This window comes from Scyliorhinus torazame, chromosome 10 (assembly GCF_047496885.1).
Source record: "Scyliorhinus torazame isolate Kashiwa2021f chromosome 10, sScyTor2.1, whole genome shotgun sequence".
Taxonomy (NCBI): Eukaryota; Metazoa; Chordata; class Chondrichthyes; order Carcharhiniformes; family Scyliorhinidae; genus Scyliorhinus; species Scyliorhinus torazame.
In genome coordinates this window covers 200,859,643-200,875,239 of record NC_092716.1, presented here as the reverse complement: position 1 = coordinate 200,875,239, position 15,597 = coordinate 200,859,643, and the positions used below count along the sequence as shown (strand labels likewise).

At 41.0% G+C, this 15,597-nt stretch overlaps 1 long non-coding RNA gene across 1 annotated transcript in view; it reads right to left on the bottom strand.

Moving 5' to 3' along the window:
* Nucleotides 1-10,778: 10,778 nt before the first annotated feature.
* LOC140384500 (uncharacterized) overlaps nucleotides 10,779-15,597 on the bottom strand; it is an 89,525-nt gene continuing 84,706 nt past the window's right edge. The window contains exon 3 of the long non-coding RNA XR_011933069.1: nucleotides 10,779-10,971. This is a non-coding gene — a long non-coding RNA (uncharacterized lncRNA). The remainder of the gene's footprint in view (nucleotides 10,972-15,597) is intronic.

Sequence of the window (15,597 nt, the reverse complement as noted above, 5' to 3'; positions counted from 1 at the left end):
TGGCACCATATCAGAGAAAATAGCAATTATAATTGTGGATTGTTGCAATTAGTACCATGACTGTACCCTTTGAATGCTTTCAAAAATATAAAATCATTAAATATGGATCATTTTAGATTTCTATATGCACCTATTAAAAGTGGTGATACCAAGCCAAGTCTGGTTATTGGCGGATTGCCGACAAATGGACAGATAAAAGACATGGCATTTCAAAGCCAACATATCTTCCAGCAATACAGTGAAAGTCTTAAAATTGCAACATAGCTTTAATTTTTTAAGTTCCAATTAACTTGACATACATGTCTAGCTACTTTCTGAGATGTTTGTGGTCTTGAGGCTCTTAAGTCTATCAAAATAAGGGAAAGCGATGTTGTCCAGAGTTTATTTTCTAAAACATAAAATTGTTACAATTCAGTTTAACTAATCCCTCCAAAAGGCACGACTTAACTGAAAATGTCTGATCATTTTTTTCTGGATAATCGTACTTGTGTTTTTCTGCGGCTGAGAGTAATGCATCTAACAAAGCATAATAACCACAACATACAGGAAGACAAATACCTGTATTGAAAAGCAAGTTACAAAGCAGTAATTGCAATCCAGTGGTTACAAATTATATTGGGAAGCACAACATTAAAAGCTGGAATGATTAATGGACGACCTCAGAACTGGTCTAGTTGTATTGACTGTAGTCTGTTCCTCAGCATCTCTCAGTTAGTATAATATAGAGAATGTGCAGTCAGTTAGCAACATCTGGTCCTTGCAGGGGAACAGAAGTAGATCTTGAAAGGGGACTCAGTTTGTAAGCGCAGCTGCTTGTCACCTTGTGCTGTATCTCTTGCAGAAACATTTCAAAATGCTTCACACACAATTAATTACTTTCAATTGCACTGACTGGATATTCAGCAGCTATGTGGTACACAGCAAGATCCCACAGGCAATGATTAATCCGCTGTATTTTTTATAGATGGTATTGGTTGAGAAATGCACCCTCTCTGGAGTCCGAGAGAATTATTTGTTGTTGTAGGGTGCATGCAAAGGAAGATGAAGCTTTGGATGAAAATAACGAGAATGACAGAAGACGAGTTCAAGATAGTTGGGCCCTCCTATGAGATTTTCAACATTTGCCATGTATAATAAATGCTTTTGATCTGGAAATGTTTGCATTGGAGAGTGGAATGTTGTGTGATATGGGTGTAAGTGCCTAACATAAAGTTTTATTTGAACACAGGAAAGTGTAGGGTTTTGCATTTTGGATTGGATTGAAGTGGATTTTGTTTATTGTCACGTGTACCAAGGTACAGTGAAAAGTATTTTTCTGCCAGCAGCTCAACAGATCATTAAGTACATGAAAAGAAAAGGAAATAAAATAAAATACATAATAGGGCAACACGAGGTACACAATGTAACTAGATAACACCGGCATCAGGCAAAGAATATAAGGGTGTAGTGTTAATGAGGTCAGTCCATAAGAGGGTCGTTTAGGAGTCTGGTAACAGCGGGGAAGAAGCTGTTCTTGAGTCTGTTTGTGCATGTTCTCAGACTTTTGTATCTCCGGCCTGATGGAAGATGTTGGAAGAATGAGTAGGCCGGGTGGGAGGGGTCTTTGATTATGCTGCCTGCTTTCACCAGGCAGCGGGGGGTGTAGATGAGTCAATGGATGGGAGGCAGGTTCGTGTAATGGACTAGGCTGTGTTGACGACTCTCTGAAGTTTCTTGCGGTCTTGGGCCGAGCAGTTGCCATACCAGGCTGTGATGCAACCAGATAGGACGCTTCCTATGGTACATCTGTAACGGTTGGTAAGAGTTAATGTGGACATGCTGAATTTCCTTAGTTTCCTGAGGACGTATAGGTGCTGTTGTGCTTTCTTGGTGGTAGCGTCGGCGTGGGTGGACCAAGACAGATTTTTGGAGATGTTTACCCCTAGGAATTTGAAACTGCTAACCATCTCCACCTCGGCCTCGTTGATGCTGGCAGGGGTGTGTACAATACTTTGCTTCCTGCAGGCCAGCAGCACGGTTCAATTCCCGTACCAGCCTCCCCGAACAGGCACCGGAATGTGGCGACTAGGGGCTTTTCACAGTAACTTCATTTGAAGCCTACTTGTGACAATAAGCGATTTTCATTTCATTTTCATTTCAATGGCGAGCTCTTTAGTTTTGCTGGCATTGAAGGATAGATTGTTGTCGCTGCACCAGGTTCTCTATCTCCCTCCAGTATTCTGACTCATCCTTATTCAAGACCCAGCCCACTATGGTCGTATCATCAGCAAACTTGTGGATGGAGTTGGAACCAAATTTTGTAACGCAATCGTGTGTGTATATGGAATATAGCAGTGGGCTAAGTACGCAACCATACGGGGCCCCGGTATTGAGGACTGTTGTGGAGGAGGTGTTGTTGTTTATTCTTACTGATTGTGGTCTGTGGGTCAGGAAGTCGAGGATTCAGTTGTAGAGTAAGGAGCCAAGTCCTAGGTTTTGGGAAGAAAAGTAAGGAAGTCATATTATTTGGAAAACACTAATCTAAACGGGGCAGCCGAGTAAAGGGATCTGAGAGTGCAAACACATAAATCACTTAAAGTATGTTAATAAAGCCATAACCACCATCAAACAGGACATTGGGGTTAATTTCTAAAGGGATAGAACTGAAAAGCAGAGAAGTTATGCTACGTTTGTATCGAAATTTGATTATGCCACACTTGGAGTCCTGTGAACAGTTCTACTCTCCAAACAAGAATGTAAAAGCACTGGAGAGGGTGGAGAAAAGATCTGGTAGGATGACATCAGAATTGTGAGGCTAAACCAATTAGGCAAGGACGGACAGGCTAGGTCTCTTTTCTCTTGGAAAAAGGCTAACGAGTGACCTAATAACGGTCTTTTAAATTATGAAAGGTTTTACTGGGGTAGACAGAGAGTATTCCACTGGTGGACAAAACTAGAGGCTATCGCTTTAGGATAGTCACCAGGAAATCAAAGAGGGAATTCAGAAGAAGATTATTTTGCCTAAAAAGTGGTGAGCATGTGGATCTCAGTATCACAGGAGCAGCTGTATTGAATAATTTGAGATGCATTTAAGGAGAATCGAGATAGACATATGAGGGAGAAGGAAAAAGAGGCTTTTGTTGGAAGAGCTGGATGAGGAAGGATGGGAGGGAGCTCAAGTGGAGCAAAAATGCCAGCAAGGTCTGGTTGTGCTAAAAGGCCTGTTTCTGTATATTATATATAACTTTACATCCGATTTGAAGAACACCATTATTTGACACTGGCATTGTGCTTCTTTTCTTCAGTGTGAGATTTTCATTTTTGTCAAGGCATTTTCTCCTCTTCAGCTTTCCATGACTAATCCTATGGACATCGAAACAGGAATGCAGTCATTTCATCCCTTAACACTGTTCTGCTATGTAATGAGATGTTGATTGATCTGCTACTGAACTCTAATGTGGGAGGGGGGGGCGGATCCCGCTCCCAAACAGTATAACCCTGTCAATATTTCAATTAGACTCAATGATTTTAGATGCATGAAGAGCAGCTCAGACTTTCTCACCGTGCGATATTTGGCCAATTGCAAAGCACACCCCTGCACTCCACACTTCACTGTACCAAGGTTCCAACACACAACACCAATTTGCTGCACAGTACAGATACTTAACTGTCACTGGATTATGAGGAGGGACACAAAACTCTACTCATGATAACTTCAGGTATTATGTTCTCCAAATATCTGGTGATCATGAATGATTGCACTTTTTAATTTTCAGAATTGAAAGTCAGTACAAGTAAATGTTGGCTCCTGACATTACTCCATTTCTGAGGTAAGCAGGTAAAGAGACCAATTTTTTGTATTGTGTGGTGCACAGTGGAGAGACTCAACCTGACTCAATTGGGAAGATGACGCATTGAGCAGGACTGCTGCCCATTTTGAGCTAGATAGGTAGTCATTGCAGATATTTCAAGACTTACTGCTAGATAGTCCTGCCACTGGCTGTGTGCTTCATTGGCTACATTTGGTTTAGTTTGGAGGAGACTTCATCAGCTTAATCAGTCCTAACAGGAGAATTGTCAAGAACTCACACTATATTTGCAAGGAGGCCTTAAAAAAGCTTCCATTGTAACAATGATGCTATCTTTTAACACTATGCCATTTCAAATCTGCGCATAGAAACAAATGAAAAACAATTTCTAATTCCTGTACCAGTTGTTGACTAATTGATCGAGATTGATTTCTACGATTAGTCAACAACTCAATTATCATTATAATATACAAGTAGTATAATGGTAAAAGGTGAATTAGATGGAGCTTGGTCCTTTTTTACATTTAGCAATTCCTATTTTTTAAGTAGACATCTCATAATGGATGTTTAAGAGCCAATCTGATATTATCGAAATTCAAACTTAATAATAAGTGTTTTTATAGTTTTTGATAGGATGTGGGTGCCGCTCGTGCATTTTGTTGCTTTCTTTATCAGCCTTTGCGATGAGGTTGATAAACTGCTACAGTCCATGTAGTGTGGGTGTGCCAACAATGTTGTTAGGCTGGGAGCTCCAGGATTCTCTCCCAGCGAAGGAACTGTGATAGAGCTCCAAGTCAGGATGCTGTGTGACTTGGAGAAGAACTTTCATACAGATTCAACCCCTGATTCTTCATTCCATTTCTGGAATTATTTACACTCGCACAAATTGCCATCACTTGAGACCGGTAATTGGTTAAAGAATTATGCAAAGTTAAATCCTTAGATGTTCATTATCTAAGTTAAATCCTTAGATGTTCATTAACAATCTAAGGAGCATTTCTGTCTCCTTCTGTGCCTTTGGTTACGTCCACGTTGCTTTTAGAAAGTGTTCCATTGACCTAGAAGTAGTCCTTTTCAGAGTTAGCAGCACATTGTGATTATGAAGAAAAGCCTCTTGAGCTCTGAATGAGACTACAGCCTGAAACTACCCAAGGTTTGGTGTGAGCCTTGCCCATGTCTAACATGCATATTGCTTGCTAGAATTTGTGGGAAAGTGTAGAATTGTAACTAGGTCAATTCATTAGGTGTACAGCGCCAAGGTCCCAGGTTCGATTCCCAGTTTGGGTCACTGTCTGTGCAGAGTCTGCACTTCTACACATGTCTGCGTGGGTTTCCTCCGGGTGCTCCAGTTCCCTCCCACAAGTCACGAAAGACGTGCTGTTAGGTGAATTGGACATTCTGAATTCTCACACTGTGTACAGGTGAAGGAGTGTGGCGACTAGGGAATTTTCACAGTAACTTCATTGCAGTGTTAATGTAAGCCTACTTCTGACAATAATAAAGATTATTATATTCATAGGATTTACTGGGATAGTTGAAATCCAAGTCATACAATTTAATTGTATTCCCAGCTATTTGAGATGGGACGTCTTCATGTACTGCCAGTCACGGTTATATTATGTGCATGTAACGTATTTAAAAGCATCAACTGGAAGTAAATAAACGAAACTCCTTGCAGTTAACTGAATGCAATTGGAAATGTAGAATGTAAACATTTCAGGCTGAACAGAAGATTAGCAAGTAAACAAAGCAATAAGCCTGAAAGTCAGTCCTCCCAACATAATTTTGCAGCCTGTGTGCTCCTTTTAACTTCGTATCAATTAGCTCAATCAAGATCCTGCAGCTCGCTGTCTGAAGAACCCCATTGACTTGCAACGATTCAGGAAGAAAGCCCAACTTCTCAAGGGCAAGTGCCCTAGTGATGGGCAATAAATACCAAACAAAAAAAAATACCCACCGCCCAATTTTATTTTTTGAGAAAATCATACCCAATTACTTTGTCATAAGTGTGACCACATAGTGTCACTTTTAGGGGACGATAGAATACAGTGATACCTGCTATCACGTTCTTCCGACAGCTTTCAGTTAAATTAGCTGCGATTCACTTTTTGAAGCTGGTGTTTCTTTTTGTTTTGAAGCACTGTGCGATGACTGATGGTGGTGCTGATGTTCTGTGAGCTGGGGGTGTAGGGAAGGCCACACGTCCCGCTGATTTGGCCTGGGACAGGGCGCGCGATAAGACACCGAGTACCCTTGACCAGCGGAACAGTGGCGCAGTCCCGCTGCAGAATGGGAAAGGAGGGCAATTCTTCAACTTCATCTCCAGCAGCGGTTAGCCGACAACCGAGTCCTTTCTTACAAGAATGTTTGATAAATAGCTTTTTTTTTAGAAACCATTCTTCGCTTGCTGGTTGAAATAGCTCAATTAACAGCTAATGTTGGTGATTACTTTTCACTTAAGGGCGCAGATGTAAATTTATAGGGGCCTTCAGAAATCTCCCAGTGGCAGATTCTCATATGGCAATTCTGCGTGTAGAACAATTTTGTCCATTTAATTGCTGGCGTGGTTGGGTCGGTCTAATTGTGCCATTCAAGTGATTCTTAGCCATTTCCGTGCAATCGTCCCAAATATTAATAATTGATTAGTGCACCAACCATATCGCTTTTCTTTTATTAATGATGAAAATTGCACACACACACACAGGCCATATCACTGACACAAATTGCCTTGCGGATTCCCCCCCCCCCCCTTTTCCCCTTGTTCATCTGCGTCAGGAACCGTTTTGTCAGCAGTTGCTCTGACAGTTCACCTTGTCCAAAGCCGTCAGACGGGTACTTATTTTTCTTTCCACAACATTCTTTGTTTTTCACCCCTTCCTAAAGCTGCTTCCTGTTTTCCTAACTAAATCCTGAAATTTTCAAGAGAAGCTCCACGAGAGACGGAATTAAAGTGTTAACTTCAACACATCCAGAGCCCCGGCGCAATGGTTCCGGCTTTCACATTCCACCGCTTCCAAAACAGACGCCAAAGTAAATCACCGTATTGTTTATTTGGGGGGGGGGGGGGGAAATCTCGCACTCAAATGATGTAAGTAAGCAAAGGGCTGGCGTGGTCTGAACCAGGGTTACACGTTGTATTAATTAAAGGCCACGAACAGACCTGTCACGTGTCAACAAACAACAGGAAACGGCAGAAATTGGAGGATTTCAGCGGAATCTACAATTTTTGCGAATTATTCATCACAAGACAGCGATTGTCCCGGTGAAATGTCGTATCCACGGGATATGATACAGGCGAACTAGGAGTCTTCCGCGATGCAATGATGCTGCATCTATCACGGTACCAGAATGGTGTCCAATCTTGTTAAATGCAACAGAGACAAACACGCGGTAGCATTACATTTATTTTTAATTCTCTGACTTTGAAGGATAAACCACAAGGTTGAACTACTTTGTCCCCACGTTGGAGGTTTACCATCTGTAACTGCAGAGAGCAAAGTGATTTCAGTTTCGTGTCATTTCCTTTGTAATCTTATTTTTGCCTAGTTCATCTGCAATGCAGTGCCATTCCTTTAACTTTTTAATATGCTAATGACGGGCTATTTATAAATGACCAACAATTGGACGTTTGCGAGCGAGCCGCGAAGCCGCTAGAGGGCGTCTCAACCATTCCTTGCGATGCAACATGTCCACTGCTCGACCGGAGTGATTGGATTGAATTACCAGATTTGCAAAAAAAAACTATAGTTTAAATTGTGCTAATCGTTTGGCCGAACTTTTAGAAGGAGGAGTCTGTCCAAAACTCAATGGAGTTTCAGTGACAGGTGTATTTCAGTGAGCATGTCTTTATCTAAACGGACTTGAAGAACTACCAGAGACCTTGACCCATATATTGTTGGAACTACTTGTATGAATTAATGGCAAAAAGGAATCTGAAGATGCAAATACCAAACTGAAACTCTCTTTAGTTTCAATTAGCGTTCAGGCTGCAGCTGTGGAAATGACCCTGGCTACACTAATAAAGACAGCGTTAAAAGAACTTTAATTGCATGTGGCCGAGTTAAACAATGCTGTGCTTGGCTTCGAAATCACATAAAAAAACGGGGTGATCTCTTTTGCAGGATACCAATTAAATTGTCTTATTATAATCTGCCTGGTGTTGTCATCTATGAACTATCGCTGGTTGGCAAATAAAACAAAAATCTCAGTGAGACAGACAAAATTGTTTCCTTTGGTCCTGTTCAATGTTAGAGATGAATTAAGGATTAACTCATTAACGGTGTTCATTAGCGAGGCTTCGCCTTTTCAGTGCTGAGAGATTTTTGAATTCCGGATTCATTTTTGTTTCACCAGAGTTAGGACAACTTGGGACCGTTGGTTTTCACGTTCTCCTGGAATGCAATAAAGATTCGCGTCGCTGGTCAGAATGTGTTCAACATTTCCATTTGAAATATTTCAACAGCAAAATAAAACAAACGCCGAAGATAGCTTCAAATGTTTGTGTTGCAATTATGCACACAAGTGTGCATAGAATGGTCACAATTCCTAACAAGTTTCAATAAGCAATCGTTCCAATTCTGCTAAGTGCCGTCCCCTGGGCAGGACGTGGCTTTAAGTGTCTGAAATTATAACCGTCCATGTCCACTTCTTAGTGACACCATGCGCTTGTTGGTGTCGAGGTGGTGCAATAGAGGCTAATTCGATCGACTGGAGATATTGCCTGTTTTTTTTTAAGGTTTTTACAACAGTTTCAAATATCAGCAGCAGCCCCATCTAACCGTTCAATAAACTGGTGACTTGCATGGGGTCAGAACACACAATGTTCTGCCAGGGAGATTTACTCGTTATTTCAATTCACTTTCGAAACAGTGCAACAACTTATTTCGCTTTAAGACTTCTCTCCATCTTATCCAAATGGACTCTCCCTCTCGCCCTCTCTCTCTCACTACCCAAGCAAATCTGTTGTATGTAAACCTGCATTCACAGCATGACAATGGGGCTGTTTTTTTTTATATCCACAAGCTATTTATTTTCCAATCAGAGGTATTGACTGTGAATTTCTTTGGTAAACTGGTAGCTTTGGGGGAGCTTTGAAGAATCACAAGTGGAGGTTTTTGTCTGCCTGAGATTCCCTAGCAGCGAAAGCCTTTATCCGTGCGGTTTATTGGCCTTCCTTTACATATGTATAGCGGGGAAAAGAGAGGGAGAAAAAAAACTGTTGTTAGTCAAGCATGGAGTCCATTTCCCCGTGGCTTTCAGAAAGAGAGAGAGAGGGAGGGAGAGAACTGTGTGGCTGCGCCCCGTTGTATGGTGGCTCCCAACACAACGTGGCAAGGGTTTGAAATACTTCAGGTCTTTTCTTCCGCAGACAGAAGTCGGTAACAAATTCGTCAGTTAGAATGGTGCTTGACAAGAATGATGACAACGAGTGGCGAAAAATAAATCTTTTCTGTCCGGGAAACTGGATTCGGGATTTCTGGGGCGGAGGGGGGGGGGGGGTCTCTTAAAGTTCAAATTATTTATATATATAAAAAGTCAGGTTGCACTGGCGAGTTAGAAGGGAAGGCGGGAGTCCCTTCGAGTGGCGAGCAGCACAGATGTTTGGAGGTCCCACCGTGTTTTTTTTTGTGTGTGAGAATGGAAGCATTGTTTGTACCGATTTACAAAGGAGTAGAATGGTCCTCTTTTTTACGAATGGAGTATCAACCCATCTTTAAGTGTTGATTTATTGAACGAAGGTTGAATGAAAGCGCAATTAGTATTTCTGAAGCATTAGAGTCTATTTAATTTAAATGCCACTGAATGTTTCACTCTCTGTTGCAAGTCACAATGTGTTGAGGATTGTTGGTGACTGCCTCTGCCATCTGTTACCTACCGTCCGAACAGAAGACAGCAGAGAGCGAGGACATGGCTTGTAGCCTAACGTTTGCTTAACTTCAACACCACCCCCCCCCCCCCCCCCAATCCCATCCCAATCCCATCCAACCTCTCCACCCAGGACCGTCCTTTCGCCCCTGTGATTATCCTGGGGGAATGTATTGTGCATCAAAACAGCCTCAGGAACTTTTGCGAAATAGGCTACATGGAAGGTGGTGGTGGTGAGGGGCGGTGGGGAGGGGGTTGGGGGGTTGATAAAGTTAAGCCGAAGAAGAGAGGCTGGTGTTCAGAATGCAGTCACCGCTAACAAAAAGTGTTGCAGTTTAGTTAAGTGTGTAGTAGCTGCCTTGTCCCTCCACTGTGCGCGGTGCTGTCTGTGTCCTCGCCACTACTCCAATGCGCGAAATGTCAGCACATCCCTCCACAAACGGCGAGCCCCCACAGGCCTAAAGTATCAGAGATCCGCACTTTTTGTTTTAAACCGCAAACTATTGAAACAGGGATACGGCAGATGTTACCGGGGACGTGGCGATTCAAAGTAAACGCCAATTCCAGGACCGATGCAGTTTGGGCTGGTGTGTGGGAGAATGAAATAAATTTTACATTCCGCAGAGGTGTACAGTTTGCAAGCGAGCCAGTGTCAGAGGGCGAGAAGCATGATGATGTGGTAACGGGGAGGAGGGGGGTGTGGGGGGGAGGCGAGTGCGGTCCGGCCACACTCAACATGTTAATGGGCCCTGTGGGCTCGCTGATAATTAGGATAATTCGTTTCCCTCGCCTCCCTCCTCTACCCAACCCCTAATACAAACTGATTTCATGTCATGGAAACTCTGCCAAACACACCTTGCCATGACAGTCAAGGCGGTGTACTTTTGGTATAAACACTGATCCTTGCATCAATATTGCTGTTTCAAACGTTAACACCTTACATTATAAACCTATTACGTATATATATTTTCTCCGGCGGCACATTGGGGTTATTACAGGTCACATTTCTGTACAGCAACTAGAAATTAACTGGAGTTTTTTTCCCCCTAAAGCTGAGTTGCAGAGAATGAACAGGTTAAGATATGAGGGGCATGTTTCTTTCGGGAAATCAATAATTGCAATAGATAAAGTCCATTTTGTTTTATAAAAAAAACACCCCTTCGAATTGAGTTTTCTTGCAAAGTTTCACCATCTTTTGATCACAGAAAACAGATCAGTGTCCAGGTGTTTGCTTGTAGCTTTATTCGTGGCAAACTTGCGCTGTTTTGAGTCAGAATCTTGAGAGAGTTCTCGGCGCTCATGATGCACAAGTGCGTGTCTGAGAAAACAATAATATGCCAAGTGCGTTATTTTAAGGGCAGGTTGTACGGTCCCAGTTTAATGTTGCTTTCAATTGTTTCAAGTTCCTGAGCTCCAATCGCATCAATTTCACTGTTTAAACTAAAGCTAATTTGAGAACATTTGTCGCCACTATTACAAAGTCATTACTGGATTAATATGTAGAATAACGCAAATCTGCATGAACCGTGGCCACAATAGGATAGTGCAAGTGCAGCCTTAAATTAATGTTCACCGGGATTAAAACGGTTTGAATTGTCAGAATGACGAGTTTATTTAGTGCAACAAGAGTTGAAACTTCAAGAGCAGAGCATTCCATTCCCTTTTTACTCTCGTGCAATATGATTGAATTTCAATAAATGCCACGAAGCACGTGGACGGAATGGAAAAATCCTGCTTGTGGTAATTGAAAAGGTTTGTTTAGCAAACGTCATGTCCATTAATAAATAATGTCTCGTCTCTGCATTTGCTTCCAGTCGATATATCTTTAGATTAAAAGATAAACCAACGGCCAAAATTGCAGTTGTGCAATCGAAATAGTTTTGTTTTCTCAATTTCCGCCATCCCACTGCTTATTTCAATTCTAAGCCCAGGACTAATATGGGCTCCCTATTGAACCCAATGCGACATATATATAAAAGGGTCATTTTCCCTTGTAAAGCGAGCCAATAACAGACGGCTCGTCAATTTTGTGTTTGTCTTTCGTTCTCTCAGTTTGTCCTTTGAAAGAATTTAGCAGGCATTGTGATTGACAACTGGAAATGACATTAATTTTGATGATCCCTAGAAAGGTTTCTTGAAGACAGCGCCACGAAGTACAATTTTGAGTTACCTTTAAGCTTTCTGGTCGGTTACGTGATTTGAATGTACCTATCTCAACAGAATGTGAAATGTGGCGGACCATGTATTCTGTAAGAGTGGAAAACTCAATATACACTTAACTCTCTCCAGTTCAAATTGGAAAACATCCTATATGTTTGAACTGTAAATTGTATTCATACTTATAAAGCCGAATACAAAATAAAATGGAAACAAGGACACAGCTCTCCAAAGTATCTGTTCGACGTTAAAGATATTAATAATCCTGCACATAAAATATAAAGTGCCAGTGGTAACAGGTAGTTCCCTCGATGGAACATATATTATATTATATATATATGTGTATAATATGTTATGGATATGTATAATTATATGCTAATAAGTGGCACTTTTTTTCTCCAGTTGGGTTGCAATGCTAAATCTTAGTTCTGAGATTATGTATTGACCGAAAACACAATTAAGAATGTCGTCACTTGGTGAGGGACATTTACCCACATGAAGCACATCTTAAAGCATGCATTAAAATAAGAATTTAATCTTGGATATTTTATGAATTTGAAATTGTACCCTCTTAGTTACAACAACAGCAGAAGCTTAATGCTTTTGAATTGGACGAAAAGGTGTTTCTCGCACTAAGTAATTCACTCTATGGTGACTGGGACAGAGGGAAGCGTTTTCATTCCGCTTTTACGAATGCTTCGATTTACACCGAGTGAGATTCTTCCGTCCTGACTTCCTACCTTCTTATGGCCACCAAGCGTTTGGGAACGAAATCTAGGGCCTGAAGAAAATAATTCGAATACATACTTTAAGATTTGATTCTGATAATTAAATTAAAACGTCAGTGGTGACTACATTGAGCACATTTAAATACGTAAGATCCCAGGATTAAATGTCTAAAATTGCTCTCTCAGGAAAAAAATAAAGGAATCAGAGCTGCATTAAAGTTTTTGACAGTGCGCTACCTTTGTACCTTCTGCTGTTAAAGTGGAGAAAATAAGAACCCTAGAGGAACTAACACCGGTAAATTATTTTTTATGTTTCCTTAAATGTTTGTTTTGGATTCAATATTGTCTTTCGTCGAATTATCTCCGCAATGTGAAAATCAACCCGAAATTTCATTGCCAGTTACATCGTGTCAGCTTAATTCTCTGACAAAACAACCCAGTGGGGGAAAGGGGCATCTCTTTATTCGCCCCAGGATGATGTGAAGTACTTTCCAGAAAGCGAGCACGAAATAAAACGAAATTTCAAATCATTGTAGAGCTTGGGAACTTTCCTGGTCTGCCATTATTTTTTTGTGTAATAGCCACTGCAATTTCAACTGAGATTGATATTAAACACGGGAAACAAACTATTGTCTTGCAACATTGCCTCGTAACAATTGTGAGATAGAGAGAGAAAAAACATCGAAATAAGGTGCATCACTGTGGGTGGCAGAGATTGCTCAGATTTTACTTTTCAAAATGACACTGGTGTTCTTAGCTCTTCATGGACAATGAAACAGCTCAGAATCAATTCGATGCTGTAGATGTGCTCAGATGCCTCACAAATAACTAGTGGTGCAATTTACCAAAGCGCTACTGGCATTGTTAAATGCAACACTGCATTTCACTGCAATATGCAACACTCATAGATTACATTCTATATATGTAATCATGTGTACATTGTATCTAAATTCGCACGTGTAGAATTATGCAGAAACCATTTGTCATCTGCAAAGTAAACGTTCCCTTGTAGTGTAACTGACAAAATCGGCTCTTTCTTCTGCCGCCCAAGAGTAGATAGAGACTTTCAGTGAACTAACAGCCTACATTTCAAGCTTGTTTGTATCGGAACTGAAAGACATGTAGCAAATGGCCAACCTAGTCAAATGTTTCCGGACCGCTGTTTAATCAGATGCCATCTGAAACGTTCTCTCTTCAGGAGAAAAAACATAACCGAAAATTATCAACATTTTCAAACGTTGATATTTGCAACACGGCGGGGATGGGGAACACCTTGCGCGGGGTTGGGGGGGGGGGGGGTGTGTGGAGCTGTGGGCAAAAGAAAGGGGAGTGAGATTAGCTGAATTGTTGTAACCAAGAACCGGCACACGCATGATGGGCCGATGGGCCTCGTCTTTGCTGTATTGGTCTATGGTTTTATCATCAGAAATCCAATTTGGAACTGTGAAAGAAAAAACTTTCCATTAAAGATAATTGCACCGTAACGCTGCTACAATAGCACAAACATTTTGTTTTAAATACAGGAGGAGTGTGCTGCCCAATCCTACAGCAGTATAAAAGAAAGAAGGTTTTCTTGTCCAGTTCTTCGCTTGTATAGGGGTGACCAGGAGTTGGTCATGTGCTTGCCTGTCATGTTTCTGTCTTCGGTATTCCTGTTCAAGTTATGCTATCAGGCTAATATATTTTGACTGCGCTTCTCCTCTTGTGACAAAGCCTTGCAGCTGCCTCCGAATCAATATATGTCAAAGAAATATGAAAATAATCATGACAGAAGATTTAAAGTCTCTGTGCATAATGAAATGTCCCCTGAATTCTCAAGGTAGTTGGGCGCACCAACTCATTGATCGTTAACTCTGCTTTTTGGTCAGTTTTTTTTGTTATCCCGACACCTTTTCTTCCCCTTTCCCAGCAGATACTGTCTACATCTGTTGGTTTTGTAATGTAATTTGTAATTATTGCCCTTCATGTGGTCTAGTGCTTTGAATTATCTTTAATTAAAAGCATAATTAAGGCAAGATCTTAAGCGAGTCAATTACCAGATGGCTTTTTTTAATATAAACATTGGCTGGTTTAAGATTTTATTCAACGACATCAGATTTTTTTAAAAAATTAATATACTGGTCCCCGTTACGTCAAAAAAAGAGGGGGGGGGGGTGGAGAGAGATCAGCAAGTCAAGTTTCCCCAACGCATTATTCCACACACTTTTATATAACGTGCAATGAATTGCCACATCCAGAAGCATTTATATCAACCGTTTCGTGTTTTAGGCAAACCATTACGAGGGAACAATACTTGGAATGAATAATGTAACAAGTTCAAGCTCCTAAATTTGTTACAGCAGAAGATTTTTTTAAAAGACATTATGCATGAGAGAGAGAAAAGCAAATCAACGGTGTAATGTAAATTTAAATTATATGCAGCCACGGATTTCTGCAATTTCTGTCGCTCTGTTTACATCCCTCACTTTTTTAAACTACGAGAAGTAATCATTTCAATTATCTTCACGATATTTACTTTATAATAGTTGTCATCCAGACGAAAAGGCATAAAATGTAAATTGTACCTTCCCTCATGGGTTCCCTTTCTGGACGGTTTCCCGCTGTTATTGGCCCGATTTGCTTCGTGCTACTTCCTCGCCTTGAATTATTTCAAATATTCCGTCAATTATTTATATATAAAAATCCCTTGTTGTGCTGATAAATCTCGGCTGCTAAATCAGGCATGGCGCATTTCTTGCTTTCTTGCTCCGACTTTGATCCAACTTATTTGTTATCTAGTCAACACCCGAGTGACGAATTGTTCAGTCCTCGTATTATCTGATTCATTTGCTTGTTTTGTGGCATTGTTTTTATTAGTCGTCACTGAAAATCCAGGGACATTCTTTTTTTTAACGAGAATAACGCATCCCCCTAAAGCCTTGCAAATGCCTCATAGCGTAACAAGTTTTTTTTTTAATTGAATGTCTTATGGAAATGTGTAGCTGTCGCTCATTGTTTCCAGCCTTTCAAACTACAGTGTGCGTTTTGGGGTTTTTTTTTTTGGGGGGGGGGGAGAATTA